Here is a 6,569-nt window from a genome sequence, read left to right as displayed (position 1 = left end):
CTCAATGTTACTTAAAAATTATCAAAGTTTCAATTCCAAAAAACAGAGAATAATCAAAATGAAGAATTTAGGAACTAGAAGGCTATAAAAGAAATTGTGATAAGTCTAATTATATGCATAGAATGAGGTATGTGATATTATTTATTATCAATGACTAAAGTGACATTTGTGGAAATCTAGGCTATGATTAATCATATGATTAATCAGAAAAACAAACTATTTCAAGTAGACTTTGTTAGAGCAGAGAAAAAATTTAACAATATTATTGTCTAACAATATGTTTAAAATAATTATGATATAAAAATAGTTATGATATGTAGACTATACAATCATTTATTGAGTACATACTATGTATGTATGTATGTATTGAGTACATACATGCTATATGGCTTAAATATATTTTATGTAAATATATAAAGTGCCCTGCAAAGAAGATGTTATCTTATTTTACATGGTTGAATCTTTTATATACCTCAATATAATTAAAAAGATTAATCTAGATCAAAGGCCAATTATTGTCTGAGTTAGAATTCACAAATAAATGTAATTGGCTCTAAACAGCTCTCCCCACCACAATACCCTCCTTCAATACTACTGAAAAATATATAGACATTTTAAATCATTTCTACAAGTGGTTTTGAGTTATACAGGAAGATGCCTACGTTTTGATAATAACATTTTTTTAATTTTTTTCATTTTTGAGAGAGACAGAGCACAAGCAGGGGAGGGGCAGAGAGAGAGGGAGACATAGAATCAGAAGCAAGCTCCAGGCTCTGAACTGTCCACATCTGGCTTGAACTCGTGAACTCCAAGATCATGACCTGAGCGGAAGTTGGTCGCTTAACCGACTGAGCCACCCAGGCACCCCTTATGTTTTGATAATAAATATAAAAGTAAAATATGAAAGTACAGGTTAAGTATGATTTCACTTAAGGACAAAAGTACCACAAAAAAAGGATCGCAAAGAAATATACCATATGATTATTAGCTAGTGCACCTCAAGAGTTTTATATTATGTGAGAGACCCCCTCCCCCAGATAATATGTTCTTTATCTAAAAGTTGCCATTGTTTATGTAACTCAATATGTCTTTCTCCTTGTGCAGCTAATGACCTTTATGTCAAAGTATTTTTCTGAGAAACTAGTGAAACTTTTAGGGCCTAGTATGTGTGGAACCTAGCATCTGTAAAACACATTTTAAAAACAAGTAAAGTGATTAATATTGATCGACAATGTGTTATGGGCCAGGTGTTGCTCTAAGCTTTGGGGATAGAGCAGCAAATGAGACATATAAAAGTCCATATCTTCATAAAGCTTGTATTTTAGTGGGAAGACACAATGATAAACAAAATATGTACATTATACAGGATGTCAGATAATGATAAATGCATGAAGACTACGGTGAGAAGTAAGTCAGCCAAGAAGGACAGGCATGCTGCAGGAGGGGCAGTGAAAGACTGGTGGCTATTTATTTATTCATGAGACAGAGAGAGCATGAGCACAGGGGAGAAGAGAGACAGAGACAGAGAATCCCAAGCAGGCTCTCCACTACCTGCACTGAGACTGTGAGATCATGACCTGAGCTGAAATCAAGAGTCAGAGGCTTAGCCCGTTGAGCCCCCAAGAGTGGTGGCTATTTTAAAAGAAGGTTAGGTTTGGCATTCTCGAGCAGATCCTTTGAGCGAAAATCAGGAGAGAAGCATTCACAGAAAAAGCAAAACATTTCCCCCCTAGTCCAAAGCCATGTGGTTTATTGGGGGCTGGCACCATGCGGGCTGTAATGGGTAGGAGGAGCCCCGTGCCTCAGTCCTCAGCGGCGTTGAGCTGCATGTCGCCTGGTCTCGCAAAACTCTCCACCGCAGTCTTTGGCCGGGGAGCTGTAAGGCCAGGCAGGCCTGGGAAGGGACTTAGGGGCCTCCACCGAGCCCCGGTCCAGCTCTGCAGGCGGAGCATCACCACCACCATCCTCACCTGGTCTTCAGTGACTAGGTGCCAGGGCTCGAGCTGCTGTGGGCTGTACTTCTCCACCTGGTTGCGGAGCTCCATGAGCTCCGCAGGTGGACCTACTTGGCGCACTTGACCTTCCTCATGCCTTGGGCCTTCTGATGTGCACGTGAAGCTGCCCCACCACTTTGAAGGTCTTCCCGCCCATCTGGCAGAAGTGGGGCCGACCCTCCTGGTGGCTGCGGGCCATGTGCCTCAGCAGGATCCCTTTTAGGGGAAGCGCTGTTTGCCGAACTCACACCTGAAGGGCCTCTCGCCCATGGGGGTACAGTTGTGCTTGTCCGGGCTGGCTTGGGGTACAGAAGGTTTTGTCACCGAGGTGGCACTGGAAGGGCTTCTTGCCTGTGTGCGTGCTCAGGTGCGGGTCGAGGCCGGCCTTCTAGAGAAAGGCGTGGCTCCAGAATTCACAGACACACGGCCTCTCGTTCCTGCGCTTGGCCTTCATGCGCATCTGCTGGCCATTTCTGCCGGAGGCCCCACTCCTTGCACAGAAACAGCTTCTCCCCGCAGTGCTTAAAAGGCTCACGCAGCTGCAGTTCTCTTGGGACATGAACATTTGGCACAGACGGGACGGGCATGGAGCTTGGCAGCTCTATGCAGCTTGATCACGTACCTCTTCGAGGCCTCCTTAGTGAACTGCCGGGTGCAGGAAGAACACGCGGAGCACATCTCCCCCGTGTGGGACGCCGGGTGCAGCTGCGGCTCCAGCCTCCGGTGGAAGGTCTCCCAACACACGGAGCCTGAGAAGACCTGTTCCCAGCCGTTGATATAATTTCGGGCTTCATGCTCCAAGAGTTTCTCCTGTTCCAAAAAAAACCCTGTGCACATTTGGGACATTGGAAGAGTTCCTCCCCAGTGTGTTTCCTGTTGTCAATTTTTAGATGCTATTTGCTAAGGCACGTTTTGGCAGAAAAAGGAAGGTCTTGAGTGTCCCCTCTTTCACTGTTTCTTACCTGCCTTGAATTCAAAGTAATTACTGTGCCAAAGTGGCAGATTCTGAGGTGGCACTTTACGATTTCTTTCAAAGGAATATATATACTTTCTAGGATTATAGGGGCTGGGTGCCTATTTTTATGGTACAGAGTAGAGTGGGGGGACAGCACCTAGAGAAAGTATTTCAAGCCTAGTGAAAAAACCCTCTGTGTGTTTGAGAGCTGACAGGGAGGTCAGGATAGGACAGCAGTCAGAGAGACAATGATGGCATAATATGTGTTGTAGAATGCTTGGCCTTCCTAATTGAAAAATATAAAGAGGGGCACCTGGGTGGCTCAATCGGTTGAGCTTCTGACTTTGGCTCAGGTCATGATCTCGTGGTTGGAGAGTTTGAGCCCCCGCTCGGCCTCTCTGCTGTTACCAAGGAGCCCACTACAGATGCTCTGTCCCCCTCTCTCTCTGCCCCTCCCCCCACTCTCAAAAAGAAACAAAGCATTAAAAAATATCAACATCATTAAATATATATATTTATATTTATATACATATATAAATATATATACTTATATATATATAAATATATATACATATATTTATATGTATATAAATACATATAAAGAAATTCACAACGTATACAGGAGACCTGCTTAGAATTACCAAATAAATGCTTACTATACTGCTACTAGCCCAGAATCTTTTATGTTTACAGTTGTTTGATAAATATCTCACTACAAAACTCTTAATTATTTACCCAATTTCAGGATAAAAAAGAGGTGTGCATGCATCTGGAATTATGAAGACAGACTGAGTGAATGCACTTTGCAAAGGCAGGCTCGATCTAACTCACAAATGGATGAGAAACCATCTTAGCACTATGCACATTGGCTATATCTCTGGACTTTTTAATCCTCTTATTTATTATTATTTTTGTTTTTGTTTTAAACATGAAAACTGCTTATGCTTATATTTGTAAATATCTATTATAAAAGTCAGTATCTAACATTGCTCCTTTTAAAACACAATTATAAAAGCATTTCTTATATCACCGTTAAATTTATTATGTTTCAGTGATACTTTGTTCCTTGTACGATAGGAAGTTAATAGGCCTCATGAACTGTATCTAGAATACAAGTTGTACGGGTAGCATATTCCAACCTCTAAATGCCTTTCATGTCAGCATGAGAGATACCATCAGGCATTTGAAAGCTCCAGCCTATTTATAAAGATACCATCAAAAACTGCCTGATGTAGCTGACTTATGAATCAATTATCTGAACTACACCAAGTGATGTATCTATTCTGAATTTTAGAGTCATATATTTGAAGCTAAACTACAAACAGATAAACTATTCAACAGCCTATCATGATTCTTATCTTCATGTTTATATCTGTCAAATGTAGGGAGAATAAAAGCAAAATCTGAGATTTTACCGGGAAGCTGTTAAAAAAAAATAAATCACACACGTACGAATTCTCTGTCTCTCTCTAACACACACACAGACACACAGACACACAGACATGTACTTGACAATCAAATTACCTATGACCTGAGGGAAAATGAACACACAGATCAAAAAGTAAAATTAAAAATTTTTAAATAAGGTTTATTTATTAATTTTGAGAGAGACAGAGAGAGAATGGGGGAGGGGCAGAGAGAGGAGGGACAGAGAATCCCAACCAGGCTCCACACCGTCAATGCAGAGCCAGACACAGGGCTCAAACCCACAAACCGCGAATTCATGAGCTGAGCTGAAGTCAAGAGTCAGTCGCTTAACTGACCGAGCCACCGAATAACCCCCCAAAACTAAAATTTAAATAAAATCAAGGACACATGAAGGATTACTATTGTTGTAAAGGGGAAAACTAACAATAGGTAAAATTTATTCTCTTAAGTTTTATGTCTTAAATGGCTATTTCAGTAAACAGAAACGCTGTTGCTGTTCTAAAAGTTACAAAGTCACTGGATATGGAGAAGAAATGGTCCTGTTTCATCCCAGATGTTGTTGAAAATAAGCCAAACTTAAGAGAGATGTGTGTCCTTTTTGCTTTGTTTTGTTTTTAGGTGATACTTCAAAAGATATTCAACTTAAAAAGTTACACTTCATTTGTAAATGTTAATTTACACTGTCATTGCTTTGTCTGATAGTATTCAGATTTTAGGGAAGACCCATCAGAAACAGAAAAAAATTTTTAATTTTTTTAATGTTTACTTTTGAGAGAGAGAGAGAGAGAGAGAGAGAGAGTGAGGGAGAGCAAGCATGAGCAAGTGGGGGAAGGGCAGAGAGAAGAATCTGAAGTCCGCGCAGAGCCCGACGTGGGGCTTGAACCCACAAACTGTGAGATCATGACCTGAGCCAAAGTCAACACTTAACTGACTGAGCCACCCAGGCACCTCAGAGAAACGGAAATATTAAGATGACAATGTGTTAATATAGACTGAGAAATGTGGTTACTTTAGTCAATGATTTATTTTCTCAACACAAAAACCTGTGTGAGACACCAAGTTAATATCAGAAGTTTGCTCTTCTGCATAGAATTGTAATAAAAGAAACTCAACATCTTACTGCTTCCTTGAAAAACAGTGACCGCCAAGGTGAGTGAAAAATAAGAGGCAGTTAGGCAAAAAATGCTGATAAAGGCGTTTGGAGTTTAATACAACATAAACCAAGGCTTCTGAAGTTATGTTCCCTATAGCAGAATCTCTTGGGGGAAGGGGGTAGTAGATGTGAGGGGATAGAGTAAATTTAAAGTGCAGAGTCCGGTGTATGGAATTGTTGAATCACTATGTTATACACCTGAAGCTAATATTACTTTGTGTGTTAACCAACTGGAAATTAAAGAAAAACTTAAAAAAAGGGCAGAGTCCTGGGCTCCACCCTGGATTTACTAAATTAAAATCTGTGGGCACATCCTAGGATTTAGTCTTAATATGTTTTTTTAGTATTTCTTAGGCTCACTGGAGCTTGAAACACCTTTTCTGTTAAAGAAGGAATCAAGAAAGCTGGCATGGGCATGGTAAGCAGGAGACAGGTCAAGATGGCCTAGGCCTCACGATAAGGGATTTGGTGTTTATGCTTAACATGGTGGGTGGCCATTGGGCAGGGGAATGATGTGCACATATTTGTGTTTTTTTTTTAATTTTATTTTTTTAACGTTTATTCATTTTTGAGACAGAGAGAGAGACAGACCATGAATGGGGGAAGGTCAGAGAGAGAGGGAGACACAGAATCTGAAACAGGCTCCAGGCTCTGAGCTGTCAGCACAGAGCCCGACGCGGGGCTCGAACTCACGGACCGCGAGATCATGACCTGAGCCAAAGTTGGATGCTTAACTGACCAAGCCACCCAGACGCCCCTCAGCTGCCCATATTTTTAATTGCTGTGTTACTGTGTAAGAAGCAGTGAAGCAGCAGATTAGGGAACCACAGAAAAGACAGAATTTGCAGGATCGATAGTTGCTTATATGACAAAAGAGATAGGGAGGCCTGAGATGAGGCCTGGAACTTGGGATGGATTGTGATACTCTTCGCTGGCGTCAGCGAATACGGTAGAAAGAAAGAGAATATATTCAGTTTTGGATTTTGAGTTTATGATGTCTCTGGAACATCTATGCAGGTACATCCAATAGGCAGATGAA

General features: G+C 41.2%; 1 pseudogene; it reads right to left on the bottom strand.

Moving 5' to 3' along the window:
* Positions 1-1,802: 1,802 nt before the first annotated feature.
* LOC124501862 (telomere zinc finger-associated protein-like) overlaps positions 1,803-6,569 on the bottom strand; it is a 96,117-nt pseudogene continuing 91,350 nt past the window's right edge.

Source organism: Lynx rufus, unplaced genomic scaffold, assembly GCF_022079265.1.
Source record: "Lynx rufus isolate CCGP_SWC_20201006 ecotype Redwood Valley unplaced genomic scaffold, mLynRuf1.p SCAF_7, whole genome shotgun sequence".
NCBI classification, from domain to species: Eukaryota; Metazoa; Chordata; class Mammalia; order Carnivora; family Felidae; genus Lynx; species Lynx rufus.
The sequence above is the reverse complement of the archived record's forward strand: the minus strand, read 5'-3'. Positions and strand labels throughout refer to the sequence as shown.